Source organism: Melanerpes formicivorus, unplaced genomic scaffold (assembly GCF_026170545.1).
Source record: "Melanerpes formicivorus ecotype bairdi unplaced genomic scaffold, bMelFor1.0.p_v2 SCAF_9, whole genome shotgun sequence".
NCBI classification, from domain to species: domain Eukaryota; kingdom Metazoa; phylum Chordata; class Aves; order Piciformes; family Picidae; genus Melanerpes; species Melanerpes formicivorus.
The window spans coordinates 3,775,190-3,794,366 of NW_027142361.1; the positions used below are offsets into that span (position 1 = coordinate 3,775,190).

Consider the following 19,177-nt stretch of genomic DNA (forward strand, 5'->3'; position numbering starts at 1 on the left):
TTAGGAGTGTTAGAAAATATGTACCACTCACATTCTGTGGAAACCGAGGGGATTTGGCACAAGAGGAGGACAGGGCCAGCCCAGCTGAAGTGCTTCTATGCGAATGTGCGCAGCTTGGGCAACAAACAGGATGAGTTAAGGGCCACTGTGCTGCTGGGATGCCACGACATAGTGGCTGTTACTGAAACTTGGTGGGATGAATCCCATGACTGGAATGTAGGCATAGATGGGTATAAACTCTTTAGGAAGGATAGGCAGGGAAGGAGAGGAGGAGGTGTTGCCCTCTATGTCAATAGCCAGTTGGAATCAGTGGAGCTCCAACTGGGGAGGGATGATGAGCTAGTTGAGAGCGTATGGGTTAAAATTAAAGGCAGGACAGGGGAAGGAGATATTACTGTGGGGGTCTCCTACAGGCCACCTGACCAGCAGATCCAAGCAGATGAGGCCCTCCATAGGCAAATAGAAGCGGCTTCCAGGTCACAAACCCTGGTCCTCATGGGTGATTTCAACCACCCGGACATCTGCTGGAGGGACAACACAGCAAGGCACCAGCAATCCAGGATGTTCCTGGACTGCATAGAAGACAACTTCCTCCTCCAAATGGTAGAGGAACCAACAAGAAATGGTGCTATGCTGGACCTTGTTCTCACCAAAAGGGAAGGGCTGGTAAGCAATGTGAGGCTCAGAGACGGCCTTGGCTGCAGTGACCATGAAGCAGTTGAATTTAATATCCTCAGGGCAATCAGGAGGAAGTATTCCAAGCTCACGACCCTAGACTTTAGGCGTGCAGATTTTGATCACTTCAGGGATCTGCTAGCCAAAGTGTCGTGGGACAAAGCCCTGGAGGGAAGAGGGACCCAGGACAGCTGGTCAGTATTCAAGAACCACCTCCTCTGTGTCCAGGAGCTCTGTATACCAACAAAGAGAAAAGCAGGTAAGAATGCTAGGAGGCCTGCCTGGATGGGCAAGGAGCTACTAGACACACTATTACTTAAAAGGAAACTCTACAGGAAGTGGAGAGAAAGACAGGTAAAACAGGGGGAATATAAGGAAGCTGCCCGAGCAGCAAGAGTCCTGGTTAGGAAAGCCAAAGCAGAGTTTGAATTGAATCTAGCCAGGGAGATTAAAGGGAACACTAAGAACTTTTACAGGTATATTAATGGGAAGAAGAAGACTAGGGAAGGTGTGGGCCCCCTCAGAAAGGAAAATGGTGACATGGTCACATGTGATGAGGAAAAGGCTGAGGTACTTAATAACTTCTTTACATCAGTCTTCACTGCAAGGGCCTCTAGCCACACTCCTGATGTTATGGAAGTCAAAGCCAGGGACGGGGAGGAAGAACTGCCCATTGTAAGTGCAGATCAGGTTCGTGATCATCTGAAGAACCTGAAAGTGTTCAAGTCCATGGGACCCGACGGGATACACCCACGGGTGCTGAGAGAACTGGCAGATGAGGTTGCTAAAACCCTCTCAATTATATTTCAAAAGTCATGGCAATCTGGTGAAGTCCCCACAGACTGGAAAAGGGGAAACATTGCCCCCATCTTCAAAAAGGGTAAGAAGGAGGAACCAGGGAACTACAGGCCAGTCAGTCTCACCTCTGTGCCTGGAAAGATCATGGAGCAGATCCTCCTGGAGGCACTACTCGCTCAAAAGAATAGTGAAGAGGTGATTGGGAACAGTCAGCATGGCTTTGCCAAGGGCAAATCCTGCCTGACCAACCTGGTGGCCTTCTATGAGCAGGTGACAAAATTAATAGATGAGGGGCGAGCAACTGATGTCATTTACCTGGACCTGAGCAAAGCCTTCGACACTGTCCCGCACCACATCCTGGTCTCCAAACTGGTGACACATGGGTTTGATGGGTGGACCACTAGATGGATAAGGAACTGGCTTGATGGCCGCACCCAAAGAGTGGCTGTCAATGGCTCCATGTCCCAGTGGAGGCCAGTGACAAGCGGAGTCCCTCAGGGATCAGTCCTGGGACCTGTCTTATTCAACATCTTTGTGGGGGACATGGACAGTGGCATTGAGTGCACCCTCAGCAAGTTTGCTGATGACACCAAGCTGTGTGGTGCAGCAGACACGCTGGTGGGAAGGGAGGCCATCCAGAGGGACCTTGACAGGCAGGAGAGGAGGGCATAAGCCAACCTCATGAAGTTCAATAAGAGCAAGTGCAGGGTCCTGCATCTGGGTCGAGGCAATCCCAGGCACAAATACAGGCTGGGCAGTGACTGGCTGGAAAGTAGCCCTGAGGAGAGAGACTTGGGGGTGCTGGTGGACAAAAAGCTCAACATGAGCTCTCAATGTGCACTTGCAGCCCGCAAAGCCAATCAGATCCTGGGCTGCATCAGGAGAAGTGTGGCTAGCAGGTCGAGGGAGGTGATCCTCCCCCTCTACTCAGCCCTGGTGAGACCCCACCTGGAGTACTGTGTCCAGTTCTGGAGCCCCTATTACAAGAGGGATGTGGAGGTGCTGGAGCGTGTCCAGAGAAGGGCCACAAGGATGATCAGAGGGCTGGAGCACCTCTCCTGTGAGGACAGACTGAAGGAGTTGGGGCTGTTCAGTCTGCAGAAGAGAAGGCTCCGAGGTGACCTAATTGTGGCCTTCCAGTATCTGAAGGGGGCCTACAGGAAGGCTGGGGAAGGACTTCTCAGGATCTCAGGTAGTGACAGGACTAGGGGGAATGGAATGAAGCTGGAGGTGGGGAGATTCAGGCTAGATGTGAGGAGGAGGTTCTTCACCATGAGAGTGGTGAAACCCTGGAATGTGTTGTCCAGGGAGGTGGTCGAGGCCCCGTCCCTGGAGGTGTTTAAGAGCAGGCTGGATGAGGCTCTGTCCAGCCTGATCTAGTGTGGGGTGTCCCTGCCCATGGCAGGGGGGTTGGAACTAGATGATCCGTGTGGTCCCTTTCAACCCTGAATGAAAGTATGAAACTATGAAACTATGAAAAAGTGAACCCAATTACACCCATGCCACTGCCTTTTTTTCTGCTTCAGGAAGGTGGAGTGAATCACAGCAGACAACGCTCAGTTCTTCTGGCTAGGTCTCAGAATTGTGGTTTGCAGTGACAAATTCAGCCCTTGGGCAATTTATTAAGGAATTACGTAGTGTGGTATAGGCGTCCTTCCACCAGTATTCAAGCCCCAGGATCTGATGAGGTTCAGTGCAGAGCATTCAGATTTGGTTTCTTTTTAATAACACTTACTGAACATGAACAGCTTTAATAATCTTCAGCAGTCATTAAAAGCTTTTCATTATCAAAGTGCTCTACATATGTTAATTAATGCTCACAATGATTCTGTGATGTTATTATTATCCCCATGTGGCAGCAAGGGAAATGGAAGCAATGAGGTTAAGTAATTTGCCTGAGGTCAGAGGGAGCTGATGATGAAGCCACAACCAGAATGCCTCCTCCTCTGCTTCACCATGCATTTTCCTCCTGCAGCACTGTCATCTGGTGCCCAAAGTCCTAGCTCTGTTTTGCCTTATGCGAACATAAGACAGGTACCAAGAAAGTGCTGAAAAATGACATTTTGTCTTACATTCCTGCAGGCTCTGGCTGTGCCACCAAGCCTACACGTGTGGCAGCCTACATCCCACATTATTGATGAACAGAAAACATTAAAGGCCAATTTTCAAGATAAAGTTTCTGCAGCAACTCCCAATGCCAGCACAGGCCCAAGCCCTCTTTTCAGGTCCTTCAAGTCTAGCAGCCACAAACTCAGGCAACCCACAGCTCAACCCACTACAAATAACCCAAGTTTGCCCCTTTTTAACCACTCTATGGACCTTTTGCCTACATCAGTTCTAATAACTAAACAGTGCCAGGGCCCATTTTCCACTGTTGATACAAACTGAGACAGTGTGGCCATACCTTTGCTCCAAGTCTCAACTCCCTAAGTCACCCAAACATGATGACCATATTAAAAATGCCAATGGAGAGCAGTCCCTGGCCTGGCCTAACTCCCTGGCCATGGCTTGAAATTGCTAACAGTGCTTGTGGTCTGAGCCAAAAGTTAGCCAGAGATAATTCCAGCAACTTAATGGCACAAACAACCAAGTCACAGTGCTCAGGCCAAGGCTTGATATAATTGATTCCCCAGTCCAAATTTAGCTCTTGTGGCCAAACAACAGCTAGGGTCACCAACACTGGATGACTTGTCCTCAAGAATTTTCAGACAGCCATCACTGTCTCTCAACTGCTACCATATAGAGGAAAACAAGATTGGGAGTCACTACTTACTCATGATCAGTCACTATGTTAGAGCCATGAACATGAGCATCACTTTGATCCTCTGTCTCAAAACTCCATTCCTTATTATTTGGTGGGGTTTGTCCCTCCAAAACATAGGTGACAATCAACCTAAGCACATTACCTTGTTTCACAGATGGCCCTTTATGGTGGGTTCAGCTGCCAAGGATTCACTTTTAGCCCACATGATGAACCGATGAACTGATGAAGCTGATGAACTTTTCCTTCTATTCTCTACTCATTCAAATAAACACTGAGCTGTGTTTTATTTTTAAAACAAACAAAGGGCAGCTGGACTGAAACCATGGTAGAAAGGGCCCTAATTCTATTCTTGGCTGATCTGCCACTCATAGAAGGCTGTACTATGCTTACCATAGGGAAATATGACTTATTACAATCAGAATAATAAACTCCTTCCTTTTATGCTTCAAATCAAACTGCAATCCAGTTTGTGCAGAACATATTTCCCACTCCTCCTCCTCATTCTCTTCTTCCTCTACCATGGGCTTCAAACACAGAATCCAGATGCAAGCTATTTTTCCCCCAGCTGAAGGATCTGACTTTTTGGCAAGCTGTGCAAGCTGTTGTGTGGGTGGTTTAAAACTTCCCTCTGGGCCTGTCATGTGGTTAGGGTTGTCTGGTTTGTTCTGAACTTCTGGACACCATTTTCCTCTTACTCACCTTTTATTCCAACAGAAGCTGGGATGAAGACTGCCTAGCAATCAGTATTACACATAATTGCACTTTGGAGCCAGGACTTGGACTTTTTTTACACTCACGGTAAATCTGTTGGCTTGCTTCACTATCCAATGCTGTCAGAAGGCAATCCCTATGAATAGCTGTCTCCCGTACTTTGAGCCATTTCCTACTAATTTTCTGAGCAGCTATTCCTTGAAATTCATGCTCTTTGATGTGTTACTAGTTAAGTCAGCAGCAAAGTCTATCCTGAGTCTATCAGGATGGCCTAATACCAGCCATCAGGGTTGTAGCACTGCCTTTCCTCTGCTTCTGGGCTGCCTTTCTCTAGATGATGTGCAAGCAATGTTTTGCTTCTGTGCCTTGAAACATAAAAAGCTATGGCCCCAATGTCTTCAGAGCACCATGAGTCAGATAACCGCGCTAGATTTTTTTTCTTTCTATTGTTTTAGTGTTTTAGGTCTTCCTGGTTAAGAGAAGATACAACTCTGGTAAAGCAGCCCAGGTTGCCCAGAGAGGTGGGCCTCATCTATGGAAACATTCGGGCTCAAGTTGGACAAGGCTCCTAGTAACCTGCTCTAGCTGAAGATGTCCCTACTCACTGCAGAGGCATTGGACTAGATGATGTGTAAAGGTTCTTTCCAATGCAAAACATCCTATGGTTCTGTGACCGTCTGAGGCTGTCCCCTTAAGAAAGGGAATATTGTAGTCGGATGTTTGTAAATGAAAAGACGGATCTAAACTAATTTCATTGGTAGAGTGGGAGGAAGCACCTTCTGAACTGGGAGTGCAGCAGAGTTTCCTGGGAATTCCTGCACTTTTCTAGTCAGTCTTTCTTCCCTTCTTCGGCGGCTTTGCAGCTCACAGCGTTCTGAGCTTTTGGCCAAGGCTTGACCTTGAAACTGATAAACTGCAAGGCCTGTATTAACTGCTTTCCAATTAACACATAACTGCTCCTAATTTTTTTCTCTTTTCTCTCTTTTCTAACCCTCTTTGGGGAAAGGGGGAGAGAAGGGGGAGCAGAGGTGGGGAACCCCCTCAGCAGAGGGGGGAACTCTGATTTCTGCGCAGCTTTGTTGTATATTTTTGTATATATTGTAAATATTGTAAATTCTGTAAATTCCCCTGCATATCCTGTATTGCTTTGTAAATATACAGCACCCATTGCTTTGCTAATTCAGCTGTGAGGTTTTTTTTTCCTTTCCCTTCAATTTTCTTTCCCTTTACTTTACAGGGGGAGGGAGGAGGCTTTTTGGCCTTACCCTTCCAACCCTACGACACTTTTTTTTCTTGGCGCCCAACCTGCGGCAGATAATTAGTTTAATTTATTACTTGATTGATTTAGTGTTTTCTAGCTGAATTAGCAAACATGAAGGTGTTGAGGTTTGTAGAACGGTTTTTCTTTTCAAATTTTGGGGCTCTGGTTTACAGATATTGTTTGGGTTTGATTTTGGATTACCTGGGTAAATATTTGGTGTGGACAATTTATCTGTGGGTTATGTATAGAGTTAGATTATGGTATGGAAAATGTATTGATTTATTATGGCCAGCGAGATACAGAAATGTTACCTCCACCACTCTCCCAATTGAGATAAAGGGTTTTAAGATTCTGCCGGAGGAGAGAGTAGCTTTAGGCGATGGCTGGGATCCAAAGGTGATTTATTTGGTGTCTGTGATCCAGCTCTCAGTGATAATTAACGTGTATCTCCTGATTTCTTTGCGGCGAGAGAGAAAGGTGTCCAGACTGTGTTTTGTTATTAAAACTAGATCAAAGAGGAAACGGCGTAGCTCTGGGTCAGTCCCAGAGACATCTAGTGATAAGGAGTGTGGAGAATCTGTGTCAGTTAAAAAGAGGGCTAAGAAGTTAATTGGAAAGGCTGCTCTAAATGACTTTGCTGCTGATTCTGGCAAGCTGCCAAGGGCGGCGGCTGGTATCAACATGGCGCCTACTCCTTCTCCTCCTCCTTCTTCTCCATCGGCCATTAACGGAGCAACATCATTTCCACCCACTCCCTCAGTGGGACCGGAAGTCACTGCCCCAGCAGCTGATTTATCTCAGGACCTGTCAGCTTCTATTAAGGTGGCTGTAAATTCAAACACAGCTCCAGTTAAAGTGGCTGTTTTAAAGACTAGAGGCGGAAAGACCAAAGATGGAGAAGAAGAACTGGAGACTGATGCTGGTGAGGGGCCCTCTACTCTAGGAAATCCTGCTGAGGAGGAAGAGAAGATTTGTTTTAAAGATCTAGCTAACCTAGTGAGATCAAAGCAGGATAGAGATGAAGCTAGGAAAGGAGCTGGCAAAGGTGGTTCTCAGCTTAAAGAGATCCTTGAGAAAATGACAGGAGGATTATTAGGACAAAAAGTTCAGGGAGAAGTTCAGGGCTTTTGGAGTAGCTTATGCAGAAATTGATGGACAAAAATTGAAGCTGTCTGTTAGACCTGAGCTTTCTGATGAATCTGCAATTATGGGACAACACAAGATACAGGACATTCAATTGCTGGTTGCTTCTCAGACTGTGCATCACAGACAATACAGAACCAACCGTGACTCTTTGTTGCCCATTCAGAATCTGATTCGTCAGTTGGAGAGTCAGAAAGTGCTCAGCAAAACTCATTCACCTTTCAACAGTCCAATGTGGCCTGTGCGGAAGCAGAATGGAGACTGGCGTCTGACAGTAGACTACCGAGCCCTAAATGAAGTGACACCACCTATGAGTGCAGCAGTGCCAGACATGATGGAACTACAGTATGAGCTGGAATCCAAAGAGGCCAAATGGTATGCTACCATAGACATTGCTAATGCATTTTTCTCTATTCCCAGAGCAGAGGAATGCAGGCCTCAGTTTGCTTTCACCTGGAGAGGAATCCAGTACACTTTCAACAGGCTGCCAATGGGCTGGATCCACAGCTCAAGCATCTGTCATGCAGTGATCCACGATGCTCTGGAGAAAGGCGGTGCTCCGGAACACATCCAGTTCATCGATGATATCATCGTCTGGGGTAAAACTGCTGAGGAAGTCTTCGAGAAAGGAAACAAAATCATTGACATTCTTCTGAATGCAGGTTTTGCAAACAAGTGAGACAAGGTGAAAGGACCTACCACAGAGATTCAGTTTCTGGGAGTGTCGTGCAGGATGGACACCGACACATTCCAGTGGATGTGGTAAATAGAGTCTCTACCTTGGCAAGTCCCACAAACAAGCAAGAGACCCTACGTTTCTTGGGGATAGTGGGATTTTGGAGACTGCACATTCCTGGATACAGCCAGATTGTGAAACCTCTGTATGATGTGACTCGAAAGAGAAACCATTTACGCTGGGGACTTGAACAACAACCAGCCTTTGACCAGATAAAGCAAGAGGTAGTTCAAACAGTGGGTCTGGGACCTGTCCGAGATGGTCCAGACATTAAGAACATTTTGTACACGGCTGCAAGTGACAATGGTCCAACCTGGTGCTTGTGGCAAAAAGCTCCAGGTGAGACGCGTGGACGACCTCTTGGTTTCTGGAGTCGAGGTTACAGAGGTTCAGAGGCTAATTATACTGTGTGATCGGTTGACGTTGTCCCCTTAAGAAAGGGAATATGGTGGACGGAAGTTGGTAAACGGAAAGAATAATCTAAACTAATTTCATTGGTAAAGTGGGAGGAAACACCGTCTGAACTGGGAGTGAACTGGGCACTCCAGCACTTTTATCTTCAGTCTTGCTTCCGCCTCTCCACAGTGCAGCAGCTCTCTCTCTGTGCTGGGCTTTCTGCCATGGCTCCGGCCTTCAAACTGACAAACCTGATAAGGCCTGTATTAACTGCTTCCAATTAACACAAAACTGCTTTTAACTTCTTTCTTTCTCTTTCTCCCTCTTTTCCGAACTACTCTGGGGAAAGGGGAGGAGAGAGGGGAGAGCGGAGGTGGGGAACCCCTCGGCAAGGGGGGTTACTCTCATTTCTGTGTTACTTTATTGTATATCTTTGTATATATTGTAGATATTGTAAATTTGTAAATATTCCCCTGCATACCCTACATTGCTTTGTAAATATAAAGCTCCACTGCTTTGCTAATTCAGCTTGTGAGTTTTTTTTTCCTTTCCCTTCAATTTTTTTTTCCTTTTACTTTACAGGGGGGAGGGAAGAGGCTTCTTGGCCTTACCCTTCCAACCCACCACATACTGCAACAGAGAAAGAAATTTTAGCTGCCTATGAAGGAGTAAAAGCATCTTCTGAAGTGATTGGAACTGAATCACAACTTCTCTTAGCTCCCAGATTACCAGCTTTGAATTGGATGTTCAAAGGCAAAGGCTCCACACCACATCATGCCACAGACTCAACATGGTCTAAGTGGATGGCTCCGATAACACAGAGAGCTCGAATGGGAAATTGTAGGACGACGGAGATTGGGAATCAATACGGCTGACCAATGTGATCGAGTATTGTTCCTTTATTGTTCCAGTGTTGCAGGCCGATGGTGCAGGCCTGAGGTGCAGGCCTATGGAGCAGGCCTGTAGTGCAAGTATAGCATTGTAAAGTGTAGAAGAAACAGGAGACAGGAAAGGCAGAAGAAGAAGAAGTGCGTAGCAAGGCAACTGCTACAACTTATATAAGCTCGGAGTGCTCTGTTGGCATAGCTCCATTGGTTCCCTATGAGTGACCACACATTGCACTATTACAGATTATTGGTCCAACTACTAATGACACAACAAGGTTGTTGATGCAGGTGCATGTCCTGTTGTCCCAAGATAACTGTCCATGTTTATAGCTACCAGTGTCTTGTTTTAGTTACATGCTGCAGGCACAGCACTGTTTTGCTACACTGCTAGCTGATTCTGCATTTATGGCCTACCACCATGTCAGGCTCTAGGCCTGCACTGCCAGATTGCTCACACTGCTCGTCGCTGGCATTGCCACAAATCCCCCTTTTTGTTTTTGTGAGCAATCTGGTCATGGGAGTTCTTCTCATCCCATACAAGATGCTACTGCAAACACAGAAGCAAGCAAGGTAAAGCTAAGCTGTGTAGCAAAAGCAAGAGTTCTGTAGTGCAGCATGTCTAACAGACTGATGTAACCCACACAAGGCACAAAGCTTAAGTTGAACTAGTTACAATGCTCTACAGAGCTGGCATAATACATGGTCAAAGATAACAAACATTGTAAAGAAGAACTTAGATCTTAACAGTTCCCATCTTTACATTTCACTCCTCTTATTGACAGAGAAGACTTGATTATGCCTGAATGCATTGCACACAGAGATTGAGGCACAAATGCAATCCTTAGCACTGTCTTTTGCGATCTGCTTTAGGATTATGTTGCATCTTTATTTTCTCTAGGATGGTCAAAAATCATGAATTGTTTAATGGTAGCAAGATTTCTTTAATCTGTAAAGGTAGATCTGGCCAGGCTCGAGCTTCACAGACAGAAAACTTGCAGGCAAGCAGCAAGAGCAAAAAGAGCTTCATTGCATTGCCCAATATAAAATTACACAGAATAATGTGTTTTTGCTCATCCTAGTAATTCTGATCTCTTAATGTTCACACAACAGTAAAGCAGTCACGACACTCAGTTATAAGTTAGATGCTTTCTGTTGACATCTTGGATTATCGTGACCGTCATTCTGGTCAGTGCTAAGCAGGTTTGCTGATTGTCATTTTCATGACATTTGTGCCGTGTTCGTGCTGTCTTGCAGTGAGAGGGTTACGGCACATTGCAAAGTTGATGTTTCTAGGGTTACAACATTTTCTAGGGTTACAACATTTTCTAGGGTTACAGCATTTCTAGGGTTGCCATGAGCTAATTTTTTGCTATGGGGTATTCTCTCTTTTCCCCCTTTTTTTTTTTTTTTTAAATTTTTTTTTTGTTAATAATCTCTACTGAGCAAAATGTAAAGATGAAACTGCATCCTCTAGGATGTCTACATTCAGAGGCACACTTAGTTAACAAGAGAGAATACAAAGTTATCAAGCAACCACAATATTCAATCCTAATTCACATGATGCTGTGGTACATTCTTCTGAGTGATGCTGTTTGATCCCAGATGATCATAGCAGTTGTTGTGATCGATGTTCAACTGCATGGGAAATGCTGTGTCCTCGTGGTCTTGATTCTTCCGCCGTTGTTTGTTGCGATGATTGCAGTTAGCAGAAAAGAAGGCTCGAGGTGACCTGTTCGTGGCCATCCAGTATCTGAAGAGAGCCTACAAGAATGCTGGGGAGGGACATCCTAGCATGTCAGGAAATGACAGGACTAGGGAGAATGGAACAAGGCTGGGGATGGGAAGATTCAGGCTGGATGTGAAGAAGAAATTCTTCACTGTGAAAGTGGTGAAGCCCTGGAATGGGTTGCCCAAGGAGATGGCCGAGGCCCCATGCCTGGAGGTGTTTAAGACCAGGCTGGACGAGGCTCTAGCCTGCCTGATCCAGTGTGAGATGTCCCTGCCCAGGGCAGTGGTTGGAACTAAATGATCCTTGTGGTCCTTTCCAACCTTGACTCATTCCACGAGTCTATGATTCCACAGATTTTCTAACTAATTTTGAGTGTTTTTTGTTTGTTTTTAATGTGAGCTATTTTTAAATTTGTAATTAATTTTTTGCTTCATTTCTTTAATACTTTGAAATCTAATTTCAATAAATCTATTTCATTTTTGTTTGATTTCATTATATGGATTTATGGGGGTTTTTATTATTTTTTACATGTTTGCAATTGTTTTTATTTAATTTTTTAATTTATTTTCATTTCAATTTTGATTTTGTAAATTATTTTTATAGTTTTTTCTTTTTAATTCTAACTTGAGTTGTTTCACGCTTTATGTTGAATGTATTTATTTTATTATTTATTTTGTTTCTTTTTGTTATTTTATTTAATTTTTAGTTATTATTTTCTATTGTGAATTTATTATTTTGATATGTTTAATATTTTGACTTTTAATCTAGTTCTTTTGTCTAATCTTTAATTAATTTCAATTTTTGTTTTTAAATTTATTTCTATACTGTTTTAATGTGGTATTTTCTTCATTGCATTTTATTAATTTTTTTTATCTGCACTTTTTAATTATTTTTTGTTAACTTTTTTGTTTGTTAATTTTAATCTAATTTTGATATAATTTTATTCAATTAATTTTTGTTTTCATAGTTTCATAGTTTCATTCAGGGTTGGAAGGGACCACAAGGATCATCTAGTTCCAACCCCCCTGCCATGGGCAGGGACACCCCACACTAGATCAGGCTGGCCAGAGCCTCATCCAGCCTGCTCTTAAACACCCCCAGGGACGGGGCCTCGACCACCTCCCTGGACAACCCATTCCAGGGTTTCACCACTCTCATGGTGAAGAACCTCCTCCTCACATCCAGCCTGAATCACCCCACCTCCAGCTTCATTCCATTCCCCCTAGTCCTATCACTACCTGAGATCCTGAGAAGTCCTTCCCCAGCCTTCCTGTAGGCCCCCTTCAGATACTGGAAGGCGACAATTAGGTCTCCTCGGAGCCTTCTCTTCTGCAGACTGAACAGCCCCAACTCATAGTTTCATAGTTTCATAGTTTCATTCAGGGTTGGAAGGGACCACAAGGATCATCTAGTTCCAACCCCCCTGCCATGGGCAGGGACACCCCACACTAGATCAGGCTGGACAGAGCCTCATCCAGCCTGCTCTTAAACACCCCCAGGGACGGGGCCTCGACCACCTCCCTGGACAACCCATTCCAGGGTTTCACCACTCTCATGGTGAAGAACCTCCTCCTCACATCCAGCCTGAATCTTCCCACCTCCAGCTTCATTCCATTCCCCCTAGTCCTATCACTACCTGATATCCTGAGAAGTCCTTCCCCTGCCTTCCTGTAGGCCCCCTTCAGATACTGGAAGGCCACAATTAGGTCACCTCGGAGCCTTCTCTTCTGCAGACTGTACAGCCCCAACTCTTTCAGTCTGTCCTCATAGGAGAGGTGCTCCAGCCCTCTGATCATCCTCGTGGCCCTTCTCTGGACACGTTCCAGCACCTCCACATCCCTCTTGTAATAGGGGCTCCAGAACTGGACACAGTACTCCAGGTGGGGTCTCACCAGGGCTGAGTAGAGGGGGAGGATCACCTCCCTCGACCTGCTAGCCACACTTCTCCTGATGCAGCCCAGGATCTGATTGGCTTTGCGGGCTGCAAGTGCACACTGAGAGCTCATGTTGAGCTTTTTGTCCACCAGCACCCCCAAGTCTCTCTCCTCAGGGCTATCCTCCAGCCAGTCACTGCCCAGCCTGTATTTGTGCCTGGGATTGCCTCGACCCAGATGCAGGACCCTGCACTTGCTCTTATTGAACTTCATGAGGTTGGCCTGTGCCCACCTCTCCAGCCTGTCAAGGTCCCTCTGGATGGCCTCCCTTCCCTCCAGCGTGTCTGCTGCACCACACAGCTTGGTGTCATCAGCAAACTTGCTGAGGGTGCACTCAATGCCACTGTCCATGTCCCCCACAAAGATGTTGAATAAGACAGGTCCCAGGACTGATCCCTGAGGGACTCCACATGTCACTGGCCTCCACTGGGACATGGAGCCATTGACAGCCACTCTTTGGGTGCAGCCATCAAGCCAGTTCCTTATCCATCTAGTGGTCCACCCATCAAACCCATGTGTCACCAGTTTGGAGACCAGGATGTGGTGTGGGACAGTGTCGAAGGCTTTGCTCAGGTCCAGGTAAACGACATCAGTTGCTCGCCCCTCATCTATTAATTTTGTCACCTGCTCATAGAAGGCCACCAGGTTGGTCAGGCAGGATTTGCCCTTGGCAAAGCCATGCTGACTGTTCCCAATCACCTCTTCACTATTCTTTTGAGCGAGTAGTGACTCCAGGAGGATCTGCTCCATGATCTTTCCAGGCACAGAGGTGAGACTGACTGGCCTGTAGTTCCCTGGTTCCTCCTTCTTGCCCTTTTTGAAGATGGGGGCAATGTTTCCCCTTTTCCAGTCTGTGGGGACTTCATCAGACTGCCAGGACTTTTGAAATATAATAGAGAGGGGTTTAGCAACCTCATCTGCCAGTTCTCTCAGCACCCGTGGGTAAAACCCGTCGGGTCCCATGGACTTGAACACTTTCAGGTTCTTCAGATGATCACGAACCTGATCTGCACTTACAATGGGCAGTTCTTCCTCCCCGTCCCTGGCTTTGACTTCCATAACATCAGGAGTGTGGCTAGAGACCCTTGCAGTGAAGACTGAGGTAAAGAAGTTATTAAGTACCTCAGCCTTTTCCTCATCACATGTGACCATGTCACCATTTTCCTTTCTGAGGGGGCCCACACCTTCCCTAGTCTTCTTCTTCCCATTAATATACCTGTAAAAGTTCTTAGTATTCCCTTTAATCTCCCTGGCTAGATTCAACTCAAACTCTGCTTTGGCTTTCCTAACCAGGACTCTTGCTGCTCGGGCAGCTTCCTTGTATTCCCCCTGTTCTACCTGTCCTTCCCTCCACTTCCTGTAGAGTTTCCTTTTAAGTAATAGTGTGTCCAGTAGCTCCTTGCCCATCCAGGCAGGCCTCCTAGCATTCTTACCTGCTTTTCTCTTTGTTGGTACACAGAGCTCCTGGACACAGAGGAGGTGGTCCTTGAATACTCACCAGCTGTCCTGGGTCCCTCTTCCCTCCAGGGCTTTGTCCCACGACACTTTGGCTAGCAGATCCCTGAAGCGATCAAAATCTGCATGCCTAAAGTCTAGGGTCGTGAGCTTGGAATACTTCCTCCTGATTGCCCTGAGGATGTTAAATTCAACTGCTTCATGGTCACTGCAGCTAAGGCCGTCTCTGAGCCTCACATTGCTTACCAGCCCTTCCCTGTTGGTGAGAACAAGGTCCAGCATAGCACCATTTCTTGTTGGTTCCTCCACCATTTGGAGGAGGAAGTTGTCTTCTATGCAGTCCAGGAACATCCTGGATTGCTGGTGCCTTGCTGTGTTGTCCCTCCAGCAGATATCCGGGTGGCTGAAATCACCCATGAGGACCAGGGCTTGTGACCTGGAAGCTGCTTCTATTTGCCTATGGAGGGCCTCATCTGCTTGGATCTGCTGGTCAGGTGGCCTGTAGGAGACCCCCACAGTAATATCTCCTTCCCCTGTCCTGCCTTTAATTTTAACCCATACGCTCTCAACTAGCTCATCATCCCTCCCCAGTTGGAGCTCCACTGATTCCAACTGGCTATTGACATAGAGGGCAACACCTCCTCCTCTCCTTCCCTGCCTATCCTTCCTAAAGAGTTTATACCCATCTATGCCTACATCCCAGTCATGGGATTCATCCCACCAAGTTTCAGTAACAGCCACTATGTCGTGGCATCCCAGCAGCACAGTGGCCCTTAACTCATCCTGTTTGTTGCCCAAGCTGCGCACATTCGCATAGAAGCACTTCAGCTGGGCTGGCCCTGTTCTCCTCTTGTGCCAATTCCCCTCGGTTTCCACAGAATGTCCTGGTGGATCATTCGTGGCTTGCCTCAGGGTAGCAAGTTGAGAGCCCTTACCAGCTCTCCTTCTCTCTACTGCTGGTGAGCTGCCCCTCTGTTTGTCACCAGCCAGCAGGAGACTATTAACCCCTTCCCCCTTCAAATCTAGTTTAAAGCCCTATCAATGAGCCCTGCCAATTCCTGCCCCAGGATTCTTATCCCCCTCTGGGACAAGTGTGTCCCATGAGTTGTTTTCAGCTCAGGTGCCTTGAAAACCAATCCATGATTGTGGAACCCAAAGCCCTGTCGATGGCACCAGCCCCTGAGCCATGAATTGATCTGTCGGCCCTTCCTCAGTGTGTCCTCATCCATTGCTGACGTTAGAGGGATGGCAGAGAACACGACTTGAGCCCCTGATCCCTTTAGCATTTGCCCTAAGGTTCTGAAGTCTTTCTTAATAGATTGTGAGCCTCTCATTGTTACATCGTCACTGCCCACCTGAAAGACCAGCAGTGGGTAGTAGTCTGAAGGACTCACGAGGTTGGGAATTCTATCTACAACGTCTTTTACTTGGGCACCAGGGAGGCAGCTGACCGCTCTATGAAATGGGTCTGGTCTGCATATTGGGCCCTCTGTTCCCCTCAGTAGGGAGTCTCCTATGACGATGACCCTGCGAGGTTTCTTTCCTGGGTAAGTTTTGATGGCTGGCCTGAGGCAACCTGTCATTGGTGCAGCTTCTGACCTTCTTGGGTCCTCGACCTTACCAATGACCTGTTCCTCCTGCAGAGCCTCATATCTGTTCTGTAACTGCACTGGAGGCAGCGTGCTGCTCACAGGAGCAGACTTCCTTTGTTTGCATTTCTTCCGTCGGGCAGAGACCTGTTCCCATTGGCCCTGCTCATGTGGGTTACTACAGGGAGGTTGAGAATCTTGCTTCTGGGAAGGTATCAAACTCCCTGTTCCTCTAAGTGTTACCCCCTGTTCTGGTTTAGAAGAGATTACATTATGGGAATTGTCAATTTTCTGCTCGCCATCTCTTCTAGCTCTTAGCCTTTCCACCTCTTCTTTTAGTTTGACCACCATGCTCATCAGATCACTGACCTGCTCACACCTGAAACAGGAGCTGCTCACTCCAGCCTCCATGTCGAGTGCCAGGTTCCAGCACTCACTGCAGCCACCTGCCTGAACGTCTGCATGCTTGTGTGTGGTCTCTGTTTGGGTGCCCACTGTCCTTCTGCTAGCCTTTGCTCTAGTGGTGACCATCTTGCAGTAACCACCCTCTCCACACGGTTTTTTTTGTTTTTGTTTTTTTTTTTTGTTTTTTTTTTTTTTTCCCTGCCAGTGAGCAGCCGAGCTGCGCTTCTCAAGCTGCCTCTCTCCTCAGCGACGCGCTGGGGTCTGTTTGGTTTGCGCGCGGCCTCCGCGGCAACCCCTCCCCCAGCTATGTCACTGCCCTCCGGCAGGTAGGCAATCCGAGCCCGCTGCCCCTCCTCCTCTCTTTGGAAAGTCCCAAGCCACCAGCCCCTTACCGCCTGAAAAGCAAGGGAATCAAAGCCAAAAGCCAAACTCCCAGAGCTGCGCTTCTCAAGCTGCCTCCCTCCTCAGCCACGCGCTGGGGTTTTGTATTTTGTATTTTAATTTTTCTTTGTTCTTTAAATTTTTATAATTATAACTTACTTTTTGTCATTTTTGATTTATTGCTTTTTTAGCTTATAGTTTCATAGTTTCATAGTTTCATTCAGGGTTGGAAGGGACCACAAGGATCATCTAGTTCCAACCCCCCTGCCACGGGCAGGGACACCCCACACTAGATCAGGCTGGACAGAGCCTCATCCAGCCTGCTCTTAAACACCTCCAGGGACGGGGCCTCGACCACCTCCCTGGACAACACATTCCAGGGTTTCACCACTCTCATGGTGAAGAACCTCCTCCTCACATCCAGCCTGAATCTCCCCACCTCCAGCTTCATTCCATTCCCCCTAGTCCTATCACTACCTGAGATCTTGAGAAGTCCTTCCCCAGCCTTCCTGTAGGCCCCCTTCAGATACTGGAAGGCCACAATTAGGTCACCTCGGAGCCTTCTCTTCTGCAGACTGAACAGCCCCAACTCCTTCAGTCTGCCCTCATAGGAGAGGTGCTCCAGCCCTCTAATCATCCTTGTGGCCCTTCTCTGGACACGTTCCAGCACCTCCACATCCCTCTTGTAATAGGGGCTCCAGAACTGGACACAGTACTCCAGGTGGGGTCTCACCAGGGCTGAGTAGAGGGGGAGGATCACCTCCCTCGACCTGCTAGCCACACTTCTCCTGATGCAGCCCAGGATCTGATTGGCTTTGCGGGCTGCAAGTGCACATTGAGAGCTCATGTTGAGCTTTTTGTCCAACAGCACCCCCAAGTCTCTCTCCTCAGGGCTACTTTCCAGCCAGTCACTGCCCAGCCTGTATTTGTGCCTGGGATTGCCTCGACCCAGATGCAGGACCCTGCACTTGCTCTTATTGAACTTCATGAGGTTGGCTTGTGCCCACCTCTCCAGCCTGTCAAGGTCCCTCAGGATGGCCTCCCTTCCCTCCAGCGTGTCTGCTGCACCACACAGCTTGGTGTCATCAGCAAACTTGCTGAGGGTGCACTCAATGCCACTGTCCATGTCCCCCACAAAGATGTTGAATAAGACAGGTCCCAGGACTGATCCCTGAGGGACTCCGCTTGTCACTGGCCTCCACTGGGACATGGAGCCATTGACAGCCACTCTTTGGGTGCGGCCATCAAGCCAGTTCCTTATCCATCTAGTGGTCCACCCATCGAACCCATGTGTCACCAGTTTGGAGACCAGGATGTGGTGTGGGACAGTGTCGAAGGCTTTGCTCAGGTCCAGGTAAATGACATCAGTTGCTCGCCCCTCATCTATTAATTTTGTTACCTGCTCATAGAAGGCCACCAGGTTGGTCAGGCAGGATTTGCCCTTGGCAAAGCCATGCTGACTGCTCCCATGCTGACTGACCTTCTTTATTATAATTTTTATTTTCTTATTGTAATTTTTTAATCTGTATTTTAATTTGTTATTCTAATCAATTTTTTCTTTTTCAATTTCTTTTATTTTTGTAATTTCTATTTTTTCTTTTTATCTAGTGTTTAATATTTTATTTCTATCGTATATTCTTTATTATAATTATTTTTTATTTTCCATGTTTATTTTATATAATCTATTTTCTATTCTAATTTTAATTTTTACTTTTTTATTATATTTTTTAACCTTTTCTATTAATTCTTTTTTATTATAATTTTTCATTTTAATTTTCTCAACTTTTTCTTTGTACAATTTTTTGGTTGTTTTAATCTAGTAGTCTTGATAATCCTTATTTTCATTTTTTTTGCTAACAATTCTTATGCTTTTTCTGTTAATAGCTATTCTGTGTTAGTAATCCTTATGATTTTTCAATGTGTCATATTTGTTTTTAATATTTTATTTTTGTTCTTGTTCTTCTTTTTTTTATTACTATTCTGTTATTTAGCACTCTATGTTTTGTATCCAGAGTTTTTGTGCTTTTGTTATATATTTCTATGGTTTTTTTTTTGTTTACCTTTTTTTTTTTTGCTTTTTAAAATTTTTTGTATTTTTTTTTCTCTAGTCTATGTCTAAGAAGGAAATATAAAGACATTACCTTAGCTAAGGAATACTTTTTAAAATGGATACCTATTTACTACAAGTCTTAACTATATTACATGGAGCTCCTTTGAAATGCCATGGCACACAACTAAGAAGGTTCGAACCAAAAGAAATCTTACAGTGTGAACTCATTACTAAGTACTTACACCTTAATACAATTACTATGT

The 19,177-nt window shown here is 46.1% G+C and overlaps 1 protein-coding gene across 1 annotated transcript in view; it reads right to left on the bottom strand.

Moving 5' to 3' along the window:
• Window positions 1-826: 826 nt before the first annotated feature.
• The window catches only part of SUPT3H (SPT3 homolog, SAGA and STAGA complex component), a 690,133-nt gene continuing 671,782 nt past the window's right edge, over window positions 827-19,177 (bottom strand). Inside the window, 1 exon segment of the mRNA XM_068143262.1 lies at window positions 827-908. The gene's annotated coding sequence lies outside the window, so the exon portion shown is untranslated.